The sequence below is a fragment of the Sapajus apella genome, unplaced genomic scaffold (genome assembly GCF_009761245.1).
Source record: "Sapajus apella isolate SASKATOON/1434 unplaced genomic scaffold, GSC_monkey_1.0 scaffold188, whole genome shotgun sequence".
In the NCBI taxonomy this organism is placed as follows: Eukaryota; Metazoa; Chordata; class Mammalia; order Primates; family Cebidae; genus Sapajus; species Sapajus apella.
In genome coordinates, this window is record NW_022437128.1 from 307,576 (window position 1) to 328,366 (window position 20,791).

At 49.0% G+C, this 20,791-nt stretch overlaps 1 pseudogene; it reads right to left on the minus strand.

The window, feature by feature from the left end:
• Positions 1-5,768: 5,768 nt before the first annotated feature.
• On the minus strand, positions 5,769-8,447 carry LOC116543464 (annotated as a pseudogene).
• Between the last annotated feature and the right edge of the window lie 12,344 nt (positions 8,448-20,791).

The window sequence follows — 20,791 nt, forward strand, 5'->3', positions numbered from 1 at the left end:
GTCCTCTCTCTCTTCCTCCTCTCTCCTATCTTCCTCCTCTCTTCTCTGTCTACTTTCTCTCTCTTTTCTTTGTCCCCCTGTCTCTGTCTCCTCTCTCCTCTCTTTCTCTCTGTCTGTCTCTGCCTCTTTTGACAGAAGAGACAATAACTTCTTTTTTTACTCTAAATGGGCAAAGAGGGCTGGTAGTTTCTTATTTAAAGTTAGATTCCCTAAGACAGAGAAAAAAAAACTACGCCCAAGTCGTCGGGGGCAGAATTTTCTCTCGGACATGAAAAAAAGGAAGAATGAGGCCTCAATGATAGAATAAGAAGAAGGAAAGGAAAGAGAACAGAATTATTTCCAGGGGTGTAAACTCAATTAGAGTTCCTAGAAGTCAATGGTCACTTAGCCAATGGAGAATATCGTCCACCTCAAGAGTAACAGGTCTAAACCACTGTATGTCAGCTAACAGGAGTCTAACAAAACTGGTGAATTTACAATAAAGGCAGAACCACATACAGGATTGACAGACAAAAGATGGGTGCCCCCCAGATGGGAGACCAGTCTGATGCCTGCCCGGCCATGTCCCAGAGGGATGTTTCAGAGTGTCTTGGCTAAGGTGTACGCATATAAACGCCAGGCCTGGTCACCTCAGAATTTTTAGTCCTGAGATGAATCACCGTTATGCCTTATGATGTCCCTGTGGAACCACGGGTGAGGCCCATACAAGCCCCGTAGCCTTCCAGCCATGGGTCTACATATATACACACTCACCCTCACTCACACCTAGGTTATGGAAAACAACCGAAAACTAAATTACCCGAGCCTCCAGTGAGGCAACCTGAGCCTCCAGTGACATCTCACGGTAGGCTTGCCTGGTCAGAGTTGCAATGACCGTGCCTGGTTCCCCAACTCAGGCCCCCGGATAGACCGGTCCCCAGACCTGACTTCCCTCCGGAGATGCCCAGGACCCTGAGGAATTTCAGGTGAATGTCTGCCAGGTAGTCGCTCTTCCTCCGCAGGGACGGAACTCTGGGGCCCTGGAATATCCCAGGGGTGTCTCCCCTAGAGATCCCCAAGGAGGGAGTGGCCGCCAGGGCCAGACTCCAAGATGACTTTTGTCTGGTGATGGACAAAGATAAAATCCCGGTGGGACCTCCAAAATGTTGTACTGCAGCCAGCATAGAAAGTCAACACCAAGACAAAAGTATGCCAAATTGCAGGGTCTTTATTGCTGGCAGCCACGGAGGACTGCATCTCTCCAACCCATGGCCCTGAAAGGAGGGTGTCAAGACCTTTTACGCCCGTAAACCACCTGCGGAGTGAGGCTGAGGGGTGGGGGTGAGGGACTCCGGACATTCAGAGGGCCAAGGGACTGTGGATATTCTGATCATTGCTTAAGTGGATTACAGAAGTCAAGATAAGCGTTAGTTTACACATTGGGTATGGGTGGAAATTACAGACCTTAGTTACTTATTACAAGTCGCAGGGGCCAAGATGGCGTGGGTTTTGACTGCTTACCTGTCACATTTTGGGTTACAAAGAGCAGTTTCAACAGAAAGCCAAAGTATGGTTGAGGTATGCAGTTTTATGGGGTTTTCATCATGTCACAAAGGCTGTGGCGGGGCCTGGGAGCGGTCCTGCCTGGCTGTGTGACAGTGGGCGTGGCACAGTCAGCTGTCTTGGGAACACGGCAACAGGGATCGACTGCGGCTCCCACACTCTCTCCTGTTGGCCCGTTGGCCTCCTTGCATCCTGGGGCGGCGCTCCAGGTCCTCGACGGCCAGCCTGGCTTCCGGGAGGGTTGGGAGTGTGACATCTCGCAACTTCCCCACTGCGCCCCGGCGCCCTCACCCTGCTCACAACCCTGCCAGCGGAGCGGATGGCGAACCCCGGACCCGACTGCCGGGAGAGCCAGACCTGGCAGTCACCCTGACGCCGGATGGATCCTGGGAACGCAGCCTCAGGCAGCCCCTCGCTCAGCCTCCAGCCGAGGGGCAGGAACCCGGCGCCCTCGGCAGAGTGGGCACTGCAGCGGCTTTGCTGGCAGAGTCCGGAGCGCGGCGCCACTCCCGCTTCCCACCCTCGGCCCCTGAAGCGCGGCCACGCCCCTTTGCCGGCCCCGCCCCCGCGCTCCTTGCACAGGAGCCGGGGCTCTGTCTCCGGGCGTCGGCGCCAACTGTGGAACTCCCCGCGTGGGCGACCGGGCCCCGCCCCACCTCAGCTGCTCCCAGGGCGCCACGTCCCGGGTACCCTTTGCCTCGGCGTCCGCACCCGACATCCCCCGCCAGCGCCCGCACCCACCGCACCCACCGCGACAGCGGCGCTTTGGACGCCCTCCACTGCCATCGGAAGGAGCGCCGAAAAAAACAAAAGAGAGAAAGTAGAAGAAAATGTTTCTTCTTTCCGTTTTCCAGACTGTCGCCATGAAGGGCACGGAGAGGGGGGCTGCAGTGAAGGGGCAGAAGCCTCCGGGACCGCACAAGTCTTCTGAGCCCGCCTCTCCTCTGCCCCCGTCAGTGGCTCCTCAGAGGCTCCGTCACCCGCACTCGCGCCCATCCCGGGTCCGCGGTGTCCCCCTCACCCAGCCCAGACCCCTCCCCGCGGCTCAGTGGGAATCTGAGAGCTGCGCGGCGGCGCCCCCGTGTGCCCACAGGGCTAAGGACAGTGGCCCTGAGCTCCCACCTCGCCTGCTCAGCCAGGACCTGCCCTGGGTGTCCCTGGGCTCCCAGCCGCAGGACAGGGGTCTGAACACAAGAGGGCGCCGCCATCCCACGTCAGGTTTGGGATCTGACAGTGTTTCCAAAAATCCATGCTGACAGAGGCGTTTGCTCCCCTTCCAGCATTTACCTCCCCATTGAGTGATAGTGGACTCTGGCCTCAGGCCAGAGCAAGGTCTCCAGGTCAAAACAGGTGGTTCCTAGGTCTTGGGTGGACCCCACAAACATAATGGGTACCCTCAGTCTCCTGGGGTGGGCTCTTGGAATCTCGAATCCCTGTCACTTGTTCCCTCTGCTGCATTTGGGACTGGAGACCCTGCACCTGGGACTCAGTCCAGGGAGTCAGACCCTAGGATCTAAGAGGAAGGGCCCTTGGGGCCTTAGGTCCAGGGAGGGGTAGAGGCTCTTGGAGAAGCAAAGAAAGAGAGGAAAGGGGGACATAAGGGGTAGAGGTTACTAGGAGAGGGGAGGAGAGGAGAGGGGAGGGAGGAGCTGGGGTAGGGGACACCTGGGGGGGCCGTGTTTGGAGAGGGTTTTCCTGCTCCTGGAGAGGGAAGGGCAGGTGTCTGTGTCACATCTATAGGGATCAGGCCGGGTCCCGAATTCCTGGGGGTCCAGGGTCCCACTCTCTGCCCTACGACATCTTAGCCATATCCAAGCCCAGCACTGAGAAGCCCCTGTCACGCTTGCTTCCTTCCTCCATGATGACAGCTAGAGTCAGGCCAATAGGCCCTAACAACCATGTATGTGCTGGACACACAAGAGACCGGACGCCATCATGGGCTACAAGAACCTTGTGGTAGGATCCAGGCAACCAATACCCATTTCCAGGGTTCCCAAGACAGCCCCTGTACCCTCCGCAGCCTGCTGCCCACAGACCCTGGGATGCTGCCTCGTTCTTCTCTGGTGACCCAAACAGCTGAGCCTGAGCCCTCAGGTGTCTCTCTCTGCAACCTCCAACCCCGGAGTTTACGAGGTCCACAATCCTCACGCCAAATTTTATTTCTAACCTGAAGACTGACCCTAGACACTGGGGGTCCCGAAGCCTGGGGAGAGTTCCCCAGAGCCTCCCACACTGCAGCTGGGCTACAGCAGCCACCTGGGCCGCAGCTGCCCATGACTCTTCAACCTACGTGCCCCCTTCCTGGGCCCAAGTGACATGAGAGTTGGTGGTCAGGGAATGCAGGGCTGCAGTACTGGTGTGTCTAGACCACGAGTTTGGGGCAGTGCTGAGCATCATTCTCTTGAGGGGCTCAGGAAACTGGGACCAACTGGTAGGCACCAGACACAGACACACACACACACATACACACACACACACACACACACACACCACAGTCACCTTGTGGGCTGAACTGTGTCCCTGAGAATTCATATGTAAACGCCCTAACCCCCATTGTGACTGCGTTTGGAAATAGGACCTTTAAAGGAGATAAAGTTAAACAAGGTCACCAGGGTGGGGCCCTAATCTGGTGGGACTGGTGTTTCTAAGAGGAAGACACAGAGATGTCTCTCTTTCTGCATCCACACGGAGGAAAGGCCACAGGAGCACATAGTGAGAAGGTGGCCATCTACAAGCCAGGCAGAGAGCCCTCACTAACCAGAAACCAAATTTTCCAGTACTTTGATCTTAAGAGTTAGTTATGGAATGAATGTTTGTGTGGCAAATTCATATGTGAAAGCACTAATTCCCAGCATTGTGGGATTCAGAGTTAGGCCTTTGGGAGGTTATTGGATTCAGGTGAGGTCAAGAGATTACCCCACAATGGGATTAGTGTCCTTATAAGAAGAGGAGGAGGCTGGTGCTCTCATTCTCTTCACCACATGAGGATGCCGCAAGAAGGCAGCTGTCTGCCAGGCGGGAAGAGGGCCCTCGCCCTGAACTGAATATACTGACACCCTGATCTCAGACTTCCAGCCACAAGATTTGTGAGAAAGGAATTCCTGTTGTTTAAGCCACCCATCTGTGGGGCTTTGTTATGGCAGCCCTGTAACTGAGTACCCATTTTCCTTAATTTATCTTCACCTTTTTGCTTTTTCCTTCTATGTTCACCTGTTACTTAGCTCTTTAGGAATGCAATTCTAACCTTTACCTTCTCTCTCCCAGACATCCCCTACACTGCAAGCTTACCTATGTGTGGGCTTAGGAGTTCCAGGGACCAGTTGGGTGTGGTGGCTCATGCCTCCCCACTTTGGGAGGCCAAGGTGCGCAGATCACCTGAGGTCAGGAGTTCGAGATTGGCCTGGCCAACATGGTGAAACCCCATCGCTACTAAAAATAGTAGAGATGACACAATCTCAGGTCACTGAAATCTCCGCCTCCCGGGCTCAAACTAATTTCCTGCCTCAGCTCCCTGAGTAGCTGGAATTACACACCACCACGTCCAGCTAATTTTTGTATTTTTAGTAGAGTTAAGTTTATGATTATGAAATGATTAAGTTTATGATTATGAAATAAAAACTAAATAACAACAACAAAAGAAAGTATCTGTCTTCTGGAAGAGATTATAGAAAAGTACTATAATATTTTCCCTTAAATGTTTGGTAGAATTTATCAGTAAACCCATTTGGGCCTGATATTTTGTTTCTGAATGTTGTTAATTCTTGATTTAATTTCTTTAATATATGTCTATTCATTTCACTTTTTATATTTAACATTTTTTATATGGAGACAAGGTCTCACTATGAAGCCCAGGCTTCTCTCAAACTCCTGGGCTGAAGGAATCCTCCCGCCTCAGCCTCCCAAAGGGCAGGGATTACAGACATGAGCTACTGTGTCTTGCCTCCTTTCACCTTTTATAAATTTATTTTGACTAATGATAGACTTAACTTTGCCAGGCTGAGGCAGGTGGATCGTCTGAGGTCATGTTGACCAGCCTGGCCAACATGGCAAAACCTCATCGCTACAAAAAATACAAACTTACAGGCAGCAGGTGCCTGTAACCCCAGCTACTCGGAAGGCTGAGGCAGAAGAATCGCTTGAACCCAGGAGGCCAAGGTTGCAGTGAGCTGTGATTGCGCCATTACACTCCAGCTTGGGCAACAAGAGTGAAACTCTGTCGCAAAAAAAAAAAAAAAAGAAAGAAAGAAAGAAAGAAAAAGAAAAAAGATAAAAAACGAGCCAAACTTAGGAGGGTTGTCCACAGTCCACAATGGTGATCTTCTTGATGGTCTTCCCATTCCTGAACCCAAAGCACTCCATGGCATCCATAATAACCATGACTTCTTTCACCTCGCCAAAGACCATGTGCTTGCCATCTAGTCACTCTGTCTTGGCAGTGCAGATGAAAAACTGGAAACTGTCTGTGTTGGGTCCAGCATTTGCCATGGACAAGATGCCAGGACCGCTATGCTTTAGGATGAAGTTCTCGTCATCAAATTTCTCCCCATAGATGGACTCACCACCAGTGCCATAATGGCATGTGACATCACCACCCTGACACAGAAACCCTGGAATAATTCTGTGAAAGGAGGAACTCTTATAACCAAATCCTTTCTCTCCAGTGCTCAGAGCACAAAAGTTTTCTGCTGTCTTTAGATGCAGCCCAAGGGCGGACGTTGACCTCAATGTTGAAGAATAGATGGGGTTCACTGTGGCTGATGGTACAGGGCTCCCGGTGGCAGCCTCTGCAAAGCCAAAACAGACACTTTCTATCTCATTCCATGAGGCCAGGATTCCATGAGGGAATCCTTTCTAACTCATTCCATGAGGCCAACATTAGCCAAACACCAAAATCAGATGAAGACTTTACACAAAAAGAAAACCACAGTCCAATATCTCTCATGAACATGGATGCAAAAATCCTCAGCAAAATGCTAGCAAATCAAATCCATAATGTATGAAAAGAACAATACACCATGACTAAGTGGGATTTATCCCAGGTATGCAAAGTTACTTCAACATTTGAAAATCAATTAATGTAATCCATACATCAACTGGCTAAAGAAGAAAATCCCTGTCCCGTGAACATATCAATAGAGGCAGAAAAAGCATTTGACAACATCCAACACCCATTCACGATGATTAAAAAATAAAATCTCTTAGCAAGCTAGGAATAGAGAAGACCTTACTCAGCTTGATAAACAACATCTACAAAACATCCACAGCTAACATCACACTTAATGGTGAGAAATTAAAAGTTTGCCTGCTAAGATCAGGACAAGGCAGAAGTGACCCTCTCAACACAGCTTTCCAGCATGGTACTGGAAGTCCTAGCTAATGCAATAAGACAAGGAGCTAAGAGGTATACACATGTGGAAGAACTAAAACTGTCTTTGTTCACAGATGATATGATTGTCTATGTAGAAAATCAAAAAGAATCCACACATAAAAAACTCAGCAAACTAACAAGTAATTATAGCAAGGATGCAGGATGTAAAGTTAATATGTAAAAGTCAATCATTTTCTATGAACCAGCAATGAGCATGTAGAATTTACCATTTAATTATTTTTTTTTCAGATGGAGTCTCATTCCATTGCCCAAGCACATGCACCCTCTGTCTCTCTCCCTCTCTCTCCTCTCTCTCTCTCTCTCTGTCTCTCTCTCATCTCTCTCTCCTCTCTCTCTCTCCCTCTCTCTCCTCTCTCTCTCTCTCCCTCTCGTTTCAGGTCTCAATACTGAGTAGCTGTGACTTCTGGATAGTCAGATGTTGGACACCTTTTCTTGCCAGGAAGCACCAGGGTCTTCAACCAGCTTAGTCTGCATCTTGGCCTGGCCCAGGAAGGATATTCACTTCCCGGATCCTGAGCAAAGCTCTCCTATCCTGGTGCCTGTGGGCTCCCACTTAAACTACAAAACAAAGCTCAAGTGATATTATTTATGAGATTTTTGGTATTCATTCATTAGTCAGAGCCGAGGATCTACATATACGTCTACCAAGTTGTTGTAAATAGATGCTCGGTGCCGCAAAGAAAGGATCTTTCAGCAATGCAGTTTTTACTTGCTGGGCTGCAGGAAGGATACTTTCCCTAGCCATTTTGCCACAAGAGTACAATGAAAAAAGAAAAACACAGATTTTTTACACATTTGGGGTCGTCCTTACTGCTGTCTCTGATCTCAGTTGGCTAGAGTCAGACCTTTCAATCTAAACTAAAACCCAATTAGCTAACGACTTAAAACTTTTCTACACAAGTAAAAGCAATGAAGAGCTGAGACATGCCTGCGAGCACGACCAGCACAGATATCTTGGTTAAAGTACAAGGACATAGAATGTACTTCGTGCCTGTAAGCATGGCATGTCTAACAGCGACAGAGGATAAGGCTTAACAAAGCTATTAGCACACTTATTCTTTAACAAGAAAGGAGACTTTAAAAAGAAACTTTTCCACTTCCCTCCTCTTTTACTTCAGAATTTTCCTTTTTAAACATTTTTTAACATGTTTTGGCTTAATTGTTTTCCCTGAGTTTTTAAAAGAAAAGCTTCTCTTTCTTTGCTTTTTACACTATTTCTTTCTTCAGTTTTGCTCTCTGTCTCTCTTTTACACACATTCTTTTATCATTTTTGACATACTTTTTTTTTTTCTTATTTTTTGCTGACCAGAGCGGGGCTCGTCTTGGGCTGCACTGCTCCTGCTGCTGGTCTTCTCGCCCCTGCTGGCGCAGGTACCGCAACTGACTGCCCCGCTAGGCTCCCGGCGCGCGGCCTTGGACCTTTTTGCTGCTGCTGCTTCTGCTGCTTTCTGGCCTTTCTCGCCGCCTCTGCAGCCCCTGGCCATGGTCCTCGCTGGTGATCTTCGGCCGCTGCCATGCGGTGCCACCTGTGCTGTTGCCTTATTCCCAGCCCTGGCGCCAGCCCACACACTGCCACTTAGAGCAGCCTGGACCGTGTGCACCTGTGACCTCTGCCTCCCTGGGCCCGCCCCAACAGCCGGCGCCTCGGGGGGCCTTTTTTGGGGATCCTTCAGAGCCATCTTCGCTACCTTTGCCTTTCTTTTCCAGGGGAGGATTTTAACTATCCCTCCCCCGCCCTTTTGGAGGTTTTTCCTACTCCTTTCTTTGCTTTCCCTTTGCTTTCTCCAGCCAGGAGACCTTATGAAACCATTACAGATCTTGCAGAGAGGAACCACTCACACTGCCCCCTCGCATGCACACTTACACTCACTTAACCTTTAGAATTTTGACCAAAGCTTGAAGCCGTCCTTTTCCCGTGTTGCTGAGAGACCAGGTTGATTTATTCCTGGGACCAGGTGGGTCTTCGCCAAAGACCACTCTGGAGGGGGATGTGTCCCATCTGGGTCCCCAATTTGTGGGAAATAGATGTTGGAAATAGATACTCGGTGCTCTAAAGAAAAATTAGCACTGTTTCAAAGAATCTTTCAGCAACGCAGTTTTTAACCTCCTGGACTGCAGGGAGGGTACTCTCGCTACCCATCTTGCCACAAGGGTACAATGAACAAAGAAAAACACACAAATTTATTTTTTAGCATTTGGGCTTCTTACTGCTGGGTCTGATCTCTGATGGCTGGAGCAAGACCTTACAATCTAAACTAAAACCCAATTGGCTAACAACTTAAAACTTTTCCAAACAGGTAAAAGGAATGGAGAGCTGGGACATGCCTGTGAGCAGGTACAGCACAGATATATTGGTTAAAGTTCAAGGACATAGAATGTACTATGTGCCTGTAAGCATGGCATGTTTAACAGCTACATAGGATAGGGCTTAACAGAGTTATTAGCACACTAATTCTTTAACAAGAAAGGAAACTTTAAAAAGGAACTTTTCTACTTCCCACACAAGCAAATGTGCATGTCCCACTGGCCAGTTTGTTAGTCTTGTCAATGCACCACAGTGCAGAAGTCTCTCAGTCAGTCCTTGTGAGGTGTTACCTGGAGTTCTTTGTCTCACCACCAAGAAAATTAAGGAGCATGGATACAAAGGGTGAGGTTGGAGCAAAAGTTTAACAAGCAAAAGAAGAACGCTCTCCCCAGTGGAGCAGGGGCTTGGAAGAGGGTTGCCGTTGTTACAGTTGAATGCAAAGACTTTTATAAGAAACTGATGAGGGCTGGGTGTCTCATTTGCATAAGGCACAAATTTCTGGTAGCTCTACCCCATCCTCCTAGTGCCCATGTGGGTCCTTAGCTTAAGTAATTCCATGTTGTCTTGTTCCCCTTACTGCGCATGTGTCGGAGAACAGAATTTTCCATTGCCGGCATATCTGGGCAAGTCTCCTGTGTAGCATTTCTTATTTGTGCAGCTGTGCGCATGTCTTGGGCAAGCCCCCCTGTGCAAGTTCCCTTCTCTGTGTCTGCAGGCTGTTCTTTTGTTTGAAATACTTCAACTGAGGACCCACCACAACTGCCTGATTTCTGTCTGAGCAAGACTGGGCACACCTTGAGAGCAAGGAGGGTTTCTTTCCTCTTACCTCAGTCCCAGGCTCCTCTTAAAACAATAACCAGCGGCCGGGCGCGGTGGCTCACGCCTGTAATCCCAGCACTTTGGGAGGCCGAGGTGGGTGGATCATGAGGTCAAGAGATCGAGACCATCCTGGTCAACATGGTGAAACCCCGTCTCTACTAAAAATACAAAAAATTAGCTGGGCATGGTGGCACATGCCTGTAATCCCAGCTACTCAGGAGGCTGAGGCAGGAGAATTGCCTGAGTCCAGGAGGCGGAGGTTGCGGTGAGCCGAGATCACGCCATTGCACTCCAGCCTGGGTAACAAGAGCGAAACTCTGTCTCAAAAAAAAAAAACAATAACCAGCACAGAGTAGGTGTTTGATAAATGTTTACCAAGTGAAGGGACTGGGTGCAGTGGCCTGGCAGCCTGGAAATTGGAATGAAAAACCACAAGCCAACGTGGCTGGGAGATTTTCCAAATGCTGGTGCTGGGCAGAAGGCCACTGAAGCTCATTTTAGGAACATTCCCATCTGTCTTGTTCCCCTCTGATCAGGGACATTCATGCCCCTCAGAGCCGACCTAGTCACATGCTACCTTTCAGGACCACCTTCCAGATCAGCCAGGTTTGTACTTCCTGCCTGTGGCTCAAAACGCTCAGCTGAAATCATGAGGCAATTTTCAGTGGAGTTAGAGGCTTATTCCTTTGGGGTGTAACTAGGAGTGACAATCACTGGTTTTAAGATTCGGAAAGTAGGCCCAGCACAGTGACTCACACCTGCAATTTCCGCACTTTGGAAGGCTGAAGTGGGTGGATCACAAGGTCAGGAGTTGGAGACCAGCCTGGCCAATATGGTGAAATCCTGTTTCTACTGAAAGTACAAAAAAAATGAGCTGTGTGTGGTGGCACACGCCTGTAATCCCAGCTACTCAGGAGGCTGAGGCAGGGTATTGCTTGAACCTGGGAAGCAGAGATTGCAGTGAGCCAGGATCATGCCACTGCACTCTAGCCAAGAGACAGAGCAGGACTATGTCTCAAAAAGAAAAAAAAAAGATTTGAGAAGTAGCGTATACATCTCAAAAGAGAAGCATGCTACACCAGAAATGCAGAGTTTTCCTATGTGCAGGTCTGGGGTCTTCGGGAGGTAACACTGATAGCTCCGGGAGCACTGGGACCCGCATGCAGCGCCCCTATGCAGGGGCTGGGCTCTCACTTCAGTCCCTCCTCTGCACAGACTGGATGTGGATGGTCCCTGATGCCATCTCACCTGGGCTCTGACCCTCGGTGCTCCTCGCACTGCTGTGGAGCCTCTGTGGGTGAGGTGCACACACAGGGGGCTTCACCGGACACCCGGGGCCCTTTAGAGTCTCAAGGCCAACAGTTTTAGAGAATCCATGTCAGGCGTTCAGGCTCTCAGGGACTCAGATGCCCAAACTATGAAAATGAGAGAATCTATCCCACTCCTTCAGGTGTGATGAGATTCATATTACATGACAATGGGGAATCTATACATGGATCGTACTCTCAGCATTGCCTTTATCAGTCAGCTGATGCCTAAAACCCAAAGATGGGTCAGGCTTGATAGAGGAAGAGCTCCTTTCTTACCTTCTAAAGGTGCCATCAACGGGAATTTCTGTCCTGTGGAGTCTAGAGGAGACTTTCCTTCAAGCTGAGTCGGGAATGAACATTTGGACTTCTTTAAAATTTTATTTCAAATTTTAAAAAAGTTCTGATAGATATGTTATCTTCTTAGAAAGTAAAACCTCCTCAAATACAGAAAATATAAAAAAGTGTAAAGAAGCAGAAGGATGGAAACTGCCTGTGTGTCCACTGGGAGGGTCAGGATGAACCTTCGCCCGGCAGAGCCTCGGACTTCAGAGGGAAGGGCCTGGAGCTGCGCTTCGCAGCCGCCGCTGAGTCTCCACCCCTGGTTCCTGTGCGTGCGGTGTCTGTGCAGGACTACTTAGTGTCATCATGCTTATGAGTTATTGTGAATCTTGCTTTTCAAAACTTCGTTATTAACAAGCAACTTTATATCATATTACAAAATCTTCTCGAATGCTGCTTTCACCAGCTGTAGACTATTTACAAAGGACCTAGCCACTCTTCTTTTGTATGTTTTTTCATTATGATAATTAATATCTTTATACCTAAAGATCTTTCTATATTTTACATTTTCTTTTAAAATCACAGATTTCTCAAATAGAAGTTATTAGTCAAAGGGCATGAATATTTTTCAGCCTTCTCATACATATTATCTAATTGCTTCTCAGAAGCAGTGTGCCAATTATATTCACCCATTTATTCAACCCATATTTATTGAGCCCCTTCTCTGTACTTGGACTTCTAGATGCTGGAAATCCAAGTGGTGACTAGACAAGGTCCCTGCCTCAAAGAACATGTTGCAGTGATACAGACCACAAATGAAACCATTCTAATATTAGTGACAATTGTTATGGAGAAACATGCTTGGGCTAGAAGACTGTTCGTGCTGAGGATGGTAGGAGATATATTTTATTGAAGAAGACGTGCCTGAGAGCTTGACCACTGGATGTTTGAGCAGAGACCTGACTGGTGTGTAGGGGGGGGGGCGCTGGATCCCTGGGAAGCAGGTGAACACGGAGAGTTCCAGGGGGAGGTGCCTGAGACAGGATTGAGCAGTGTTAGCAGAGATGAGTTGGCTGGGCTGAGAGGGGTGGGATGAGGCCAGAGCGGCCAGAGGGACCCTGTGACGAGGGGCTGATAGGAAATAGTGAGAGACTGGGGTTTCACTGTGCTAAGAAGCGAAGAGGCTGGAGTGTCTGGGGGACATGGTGGTGAGGATGAGCTCTACTTCCCATTTGAAAGGCTCACTCTGCCTGCTGCGTGGGTGATGGACAGCTGAGTGAGAGGCAGCAGGCAGCCCAGCTGGGAGGCCCTCTGGTTTACTGTCTTGGAGAGGATGGCTCCAGAGAGGAGGGAGTAGAGGACTGAGAAGTGATTGGATTTGGGTTAATCCGTTTTTAAGATGGTGTTAGCAGTAACGCCATGGAGAACCACACATTTATTTGCTTACTTTAGTTCTACAGCAACATTTGAGGTGGCTTACTGCAACAAACCCAGTGGAATAAATACGTTTGAATTATTTTAAAATCAACACCAAGGAAAATACACATTTGAAAATATTAAGGCTGGAGTAAAGCTAGAACACTACTAGGCAAGAAGGAACATCTGAAACATTTGCTGAAATGGAGTTTACTGTTCACCTAGCCATAGATTTGTCAGCTCACGATTTCATTGCATCAGAGCACCAGGGAGGGGGTGACAGTGCAGGCCACCGGTCCCTTGTTTCCTGCTTCAGGAACAGCTGCCTGTTCTGCACTGACGTTCAAAGCAAATTACATCACTGTAAGATGTTTAATGATGATGACAAAGTCCACAGTCAGCAAGTAAGTGTAAAAACCTCAGGAGTCCAAGGAGAGTCTACATTTCTCCCCAGAAATGTGCTGACTGTGCAATGTTGAAGGGAGAGGGTCCCTTCATGGGGCCCCAAGATGCAGGAGCAATTGGGCTGCAGCTCTAAATAAAGATGCCCTTTCCACCTGCAGGTTCCATGACGCCTCACAGGCAACTTCGGTGATCTCACCCGAGCTAGGAATTTGGGTTTTTGATGTAGATTCTCTTTGAGCCATTGCACGAGCTTTAAAATGTGATGTGTAGATTTTGCCATACTGGTGCCTCTTTGCTGGAATTTGACATCCACGGTGGCTCTGGCTTCCCTGTCTGGTCCCAGGAGGAAGTGGAGTGTCCTGCACTTTTTTTCAGCATCACTTTGTGTAGGAAGGATCAGGAGACTTGGAGTGAGGGGCTCCTGCAATCTCATCTCCTCCATAAAACAGTGTCCCTTAAGCTTTCTAGGGGTAAGGGCCTTGGCACTCTGCTGTTCTGATTAACATAATTGTCCCAGCTCCTGAAATAAAAGCACAAATGCACAAAATACCAACTCTTGCAAGCAAGGCCAAGGTGGGGATGTTTCTAGGTGCCAAGTTTAGCACTTTGACTTTCTGTGTACATACACATGGGCCAGGCGTTGTGGTTTATACCTGTAATCTCAGCATTTGAGAGGCTGAGGCATGAGAATCACTTGAAGCCAGGAGTTCGAGACCAGCCTGGGTAAGAAAGCAAGACCCAGTGTGTACAAAAAAAAAAAAAAAAAAAAAGAATACACTGGGTGTGGTGGCTCCGGTCTGCAGTCCCAGCTACTGGGAAGCTGAGGTGGGAGGATGGCCTGAGTCCAGGAGTTGGAGCCTGCAATGAGCTGTGATGGGGCCACTGCTCCCGCTTGACCATCAGAGTGAGACCCTGCCTCAAAAACAAGCAAACAAAACAAAAAAACAAATACACACACATACACACACACACACACACACACAGCCAGATCACCTGAGATCAGGATTCGGAGACCAGCCTGGCCCACATGGAGAAACCCCATCTCTACTAAAAATACAAAATTAGCCGGATATGGTGGCGCATGCCTGTAATCCCAGCTACTAGGGTGGCTGAGGCAGGAGAATTGCTTCAACCCGGAAGGCAGAGGTTTCCCAGAGCTGAGATCGCACCATTCCACTTAAGCCTGGGCAACAAGAGTGAAACGCCGTCTAAAAAAAAGTTTCCCATGTTCTACACATGCACCCCAAAACCTAAAATGCAATAAAATAAATTAAAAAAAAAAAAAGGTTTCCCTTTAAACTATAAATTCCTTCCCAAGGCTAGTTCGGCCTACTCCCAAAAATGAACAAGGGCAGCTTAGAGGTTAGAAGCAAGATGGGGTCAGTTAGGTTTAATATCTTTCACTGTCATCATTGATTTTGCAAAGGCGGTTTCACCTTGGCTGCAGACCTACCCCTGCGGTTTTACGATGCCCTGTCCTTCCAGTCACTGCCACTAGGTGGAAGCAGAGTCAGCACCGTCCAGATGGGCGGGATTCTTAACAGGCTCACTGCCAGAAAGAACACTCTTGAGGCTTAAAATCTAAAAGCCAGCCTGATTTCCGAAAGCCTTTGAAAAGCGTTTGCAAAATCAAATCAATACTCCAAGAACAAGATCCACCTCGACTTTGTCTCCACCCAAGGACGCTATGGCGACGTAGGTTTCAAACGTGCTTTGAGAATAAATGGAACAGGTTCCCCTGCGTCCCCACTCGATTTGCGTTTTCCTTTTTATTACAGCCAACCCCTTTTGTAAAGATTGTGACACATCTCTCTATTCCAGTGAAAATATCTCTTTCAAAGGCACTTTAAGAAAGATTCGATGCCAGGAAAACATGAAGGATCCTCTTGAAACAGTTTCTCATGCTGGGTTTTAATGAACATTTTGGTTTTTAAAATTCTGGAACTCTTTCGGTGTGGGCTTAGCTTCATATTTTCCAAACTGAAATATTCTCTTCCTTAACCTTCGCATAAATCCAAGTTTATAGGTTTTATTATTTTAAATTTTTATTTATTTTTCTGTTTTGGCGACAGGGTCTCCTCCTGTCCCCCAGGCTGGAGTGCAATGGCACAATCATAGTTCACTGAAGCTTGGAACTCCTGGGCTCGAGAGATCCTCCTGCCTCTGATTCCCAAAGAGCTGGGATTGATTATAGGCATGAACCACTGCAACCCACCCAAATCTAAGTTTATACTAAAAGATAAAATGCCAACATTTCAGAGAAAATGAAAGTCACAAAGTTATCGCAGTCTCAAGTCACTATCAAAACTTTGGTGAGGAATCTTCCAGGTTTTCCCACACCTAAAATACATATTAAATTATGTAAGTGATACTAGTGGCACACTCGCCCAGGCTGGAGTGCAGTGGAAGGATCTCAGCTCACTGCAACCTCGGTATCCCGGTTTCAAGCGATTCTTCTGCCTCAGAATCCGCAGTAGCTGGGACTACAGGTACCTGCCACCACACCCAGGTAATTTTTGTATTTTCAGTAGAGACGGGGCTTCACCACTTTGGCGAGGCTGGTCTCAAACTCCTGATCCTAGGTGATCCACCTGCCTTGGCCTCCCAAACTGCTGCAATTACAGGCGTCAACCACCTAAACTTTTAGAAAAGGTTGAAAGTATGCTGGGCACATCTTTTCACAGCAATACTTACAATGGATCTTACTCTTTTTAATGACTGCATAGAATTTTGTCGTGTAGCTGTTCTTTGGGAGATGATTGAAATGTGCTTTAACCACCGGGCGCTGTGGCTCACGCCTGTAACCCCAACACTTTGGGAGGCAAAGGTGGGGAGGATCGTGAAGCAGGAAGATCACTAGGAGTTCGAGACCAGCTGGCCAATATGGTGAAACCTGTCTCTACTAAAAAGAGAAAAATTAGCCTAGCGTGGTGGCGGGCGCCCGTAGTCCCATCTCCTCTGGGGGCCAAGGCAGGAGAATAGCTTTAACCTGGGAGGCAGAGGTTGCAGTGAGCCGAGACCGCCCCATTGCACTCCAGCCCGGGTGGCAGACTGAAAGTCCGTCTCAAAAATAAAAATAAAATATTATCCTCCTTGAGATTTGTACTTTATGTAAAACAAAGCAAAACAAGCTGTGTTCTTGGGCCCGGGAGACACACCCTGACACATCTGGAGGAAGAGGGTCATGCTGTCTGCCACTCACCCTCGCAGGCTCTGAAATTACAATCATAGCCGTGTATTTACAGACTCAGAGAGAGAGAAATCTACAGTAAAAATGTTCAGAAGTAAAACTAGACAAATGGCAAAATTAAGAGAAATAAAACTACGTATTTTAAATTTTAATCTCTCCTTTACTTCTCTCCCCTTTTCTTCCTATCTCTTCCCTCCTTTCTTCAACACACCCCTCCATCCTTCACTTCTTTTTTCACTCTCTGCCCTTGAACTCGGTGTATTCCAGCCTCGAAGCCAACACTCGTCAGCGCGTCCGCCTGGGCAGGTCAGGGAAGGGACGCGAGGCGGCGCTGTCTCCGCATTCTGTGAGCCGAGCGCCCTGGGCCCCGCGGGTCTTGTATCATTTCAGTAAAGGTCACTGCAGTCTTTGATGGAGGGTGTAAATTCGGATCCTCACTGAAGTGGCGAGACCCTGAGGGGCTTTTTCCTGGCCCCTTTGTTGTGGGTTTTCCTGCGAGCGGGGGAGCCCGTTTCCATCAGAACAGCCCAGAGGCGGGCGCTGCCTTCCTGGGGTGACAGAGCAGCAGGAAGCGTTTTCGGATTGTAGAATCCGTGGGCGGCCGGTGGAAACGTCTGAGTCGCATTTCCCTACTGACCCGGATCCGAATCCACCGCGCTGCTGCTTCAAGCGAGTGAGATTCCAGATCGGCTCCACCCCGGACTCGGAATTCCTGCTTCGGAGTCTGCATTTTACAGCGACTGGTGTGAGTGCCCCAAAGCTAGAGACCAGAAGCCTAACAGCTCGGCCCTCCCCAGCAGAGAGCTCCGTTATTTCGTTTCTTTCTTTCTTTGCTTTTTTTTTTTTTTTTTTTTTTTCTTTTTCTTTGTTGTTTTTTGACAGAGTCTTGCTCTGTAGCCCACAATGGAATGCAGTGGCACGATCTCGTCCCACTGCAACCTCCGCCTCCCAGATTCAAGTGATTCTCCTGCCTCAGCCTCCCGCCTAGCTGGCACTACAGGCACCCGCCACAACTGCCGGCTAATTTGCGTCTTTTTAGTAAAGATGAGGGTTCACCATGTTGGCCAGGGTGGTCTCGAACCCCTGACTTCATGATCCGCCCGCCTCGACCTCCCAAAGAATTGAAATTACAGGTGTGAGCCGCCACGCCGGGCCTATTCCCTTTCCATGTTAGTAAACATTTGTCATTCTCCGTAGACTGGGGCGGGGCGAAAGGTGATCGCGGTTCTAGCAGTGAACTCTGGGCCGAAATATTCGAAACGCCTGCGGGCGCCAGGCGCAGCCCCGCCCTGGGTTTTGTGAACCACCACCCTGGGCCGTTTCTCTTTCTTTTCCGGACCTGTCTCTTTAACGGTTTCTCTTTCTCCGTTTCTCTTTCTTCAGCCGCCGTGGCGCCTAAAGTCGGCGAGGAGGAAGTCGCCTCCGTGCTCGTGAGTCCAGGGATCTAAGCCGGGTGCTAAGAGAGAAAACGTAGTTGATGGGGGCAGAGCAGAAGAGTCTGGAGGTGGGGTGGAGGGGACTAGAGGTGGACAGAAGACCTGGGAGGTGTGGTGGGGGAGGAGATGCCAGGCCTGGCCGCTGAGAAACTTACCTGGAACTCAAGACCATCTCGGCCTCCCCTGGCCCTGGAGAGGACTGGCTTTATGTTTCCCCGCAACCACTTCTGAATGCCTTGGAACAAACCTTGCATATTTATTTTTGTTATTGACTGTGAAAAGTCTTTTGGGGGGTGAGCGGAATGAGACCCTATGCTGGAGCTGGCACACGGAGGAAGTCCTGGAGGGAGGGTAGACACCGAGGAGGGAAGGGCTTGGGGCCTGCAGCAGGAGAACTGGGTCCATCTCCCTCTCTGCCTCTCACTAGGCTTATGATCTTTAGCAGTGAAAATAGTCTTCCTAAGTTGGAGACAGGACCCCAGTCCCAGCTTTACACGATAAATTATGAGGATCAAAATAAATTACTAGTGAATGTGGATGGGAAAACTGAGAAACTGTTAAAATTCTTAAATACATTACATTTTCATCCACAGAAAAGTGTAGGCTAGGGATCATAGGGTAATAGTAATGACAGGTATAGTTCAACTTAAAAAGATACTTGTGAGGCTGACAAAGAGGAAATGGACACAGTTCCTGATCCTGGAGGGTTCATAGTCTAATAGGGGAGGGTAGAAGATGGCAGATGACAGCTGGGTGTGCTGGCACTCACCTGTGGTCCCAGCTACTCGGAAGGCTGTGGTGGGAGGATTGCTTGAGCCCAGGCATTGGAAGCTGCAGTGAGCTATAGTCATGCCACTGCAATCCACCTGGGTGACAGAGCAAGGCTCTTGTCTTAAAAAGAAAAAAGAAAAGAAAAAAAGATTCCACACAGGGCACCATCTGTACCATGAGGAAGGTTGAAACCAGGGCGTAGATTAGGAGTTCCAAAGCTTGACTACACATTGGAATCAACTAGCGAACTTTAAAAGATACTAAAGTTTAGGTCCAACCAAGGTTTAGATCCAACCTAGGTTTACTGATTTAACTGGTTTGAACTGTGGCCTGGAAACATGGATATTAAAAACTCTCCATGTGGTTCTATACAGTGGCTTTTTTGAAGACCACTGGCTAAATGTCCGAAAGACTAAGAGATGTGCGCTGGGGACAAGGCAATTCTCTTAGTGGAAAGAGGCTTTTCGGACAGCATTATTATTATTGAGAATTGAGAATTCATATGCCACATAATTTATCCTTTTACAATGTACAGCTCAGTGGCTTTTAGCATAATCACAAGGTTGTGCCACCACAACAACCGTCTGCTTGAAAAACTTTTCTTCCTTTTTTTTTAAGGCTAATCAAGTGAAATAGTGGGAGTGAGTAAGAAACAAAGACATCCATAACTGGTTGTGATCAATTCGTTGTAAACACCACTACAGTCAGACCAGCCTCACTGGGAAGATTTTGAGGATACAGTGTGCTCTGATGGGTTCTAAGGCAGAGGTGACAGTGACCTGGAAGAGGGACGCGGCTTAGGCAGTGGCATCCTGGGGGGATAGGGTGAGGAGATCCCAGAGCCCACTTTTACTGCAACCCTGGGGAGATGTCCCCAGAGAAATGGGGGCGGTGCCATACAGCAGGTTTTGGCAGCTGTGGTTTCCATGGTAGAGTGGAAGCATCCTGTGTGACATTCAGCGGATGTGGCGCTGTGCTGGCTTGGAGCACTCTGGTTACAACTGGGGCAGGCACAGTGTTTAGGAAGCCGGTGCAGTAATCTAGGCTGAAGGGAGGGAAAAGCCTAGACTAAGGTAGTTGCTGTGGGATTGAAATAGGGTTGGAGGAGCTGACTTTGACTCCTGGAGATGAAGGGGAAAGAGGAAATCAGAAGGGACCAAGGATGGTGATGCTCTTAAGAGAAACGGAGTGATGTGGTGGGAGACTTGTAGAGAGTTCTTGTGGTTCTGTCACATTGGAGGGCACTATGGTCCTGGAGGTACAGATGTCCTAAGACAGGCTGGAAAAGGGAGTCTGGAGAGAGCTTGGTGTTGTAGTGAACCATGGGGAGTCGCATCCTTGGCCTGTGATCAGCCAGGGACTGAATAGAGAGGCGGCCCCGCGAGACCTCAGACACCTAGGGGATATTAGGGGGCGAAAGGGGACCTGGGTTCGAGTCGAAGGGAGGAGAAGGTGATTCTAAAGCTGAAACGTCTAAGAGTTTGTCGTCTGAGCGGCTCTCCTGGGGCAGGTGCTTCTGAGAGGCAGAGGTGGCTGAGATCTGGAAACAAGTCTGCAAATCTGCTCACTGCTCTCATTGCCGGTAACGCTGTGCGCGGCTCAAGAAGTGTGTTGGAAGAATAACTAGGCGTGGTCTCTCCTGGAAGGAACAAGCCAGTGAGAGCCGGCCTGATGGGGCGACAGGCGAAAGGGGCTTGGTGAGGCTCGCACTCCTTAGGGTGGGGGTGCGGGGATGGGTGATGGCGATGCAGGGAGGGCGGCAGGGCCCTGGCCGTGCTCATCAGATTGGAGCTGTACCCTCAGCTACTCGTAGCTGGTCCCCGCTTTTAGCTGCGCTCCCGCGCGCTCTCACTTTTCAGGACCCCAGGTCTCGCAGGCTCAGCAGGTCTCAAGCCCCGGGAAATTTTTCTTATGAACGCGGCCCCGCCC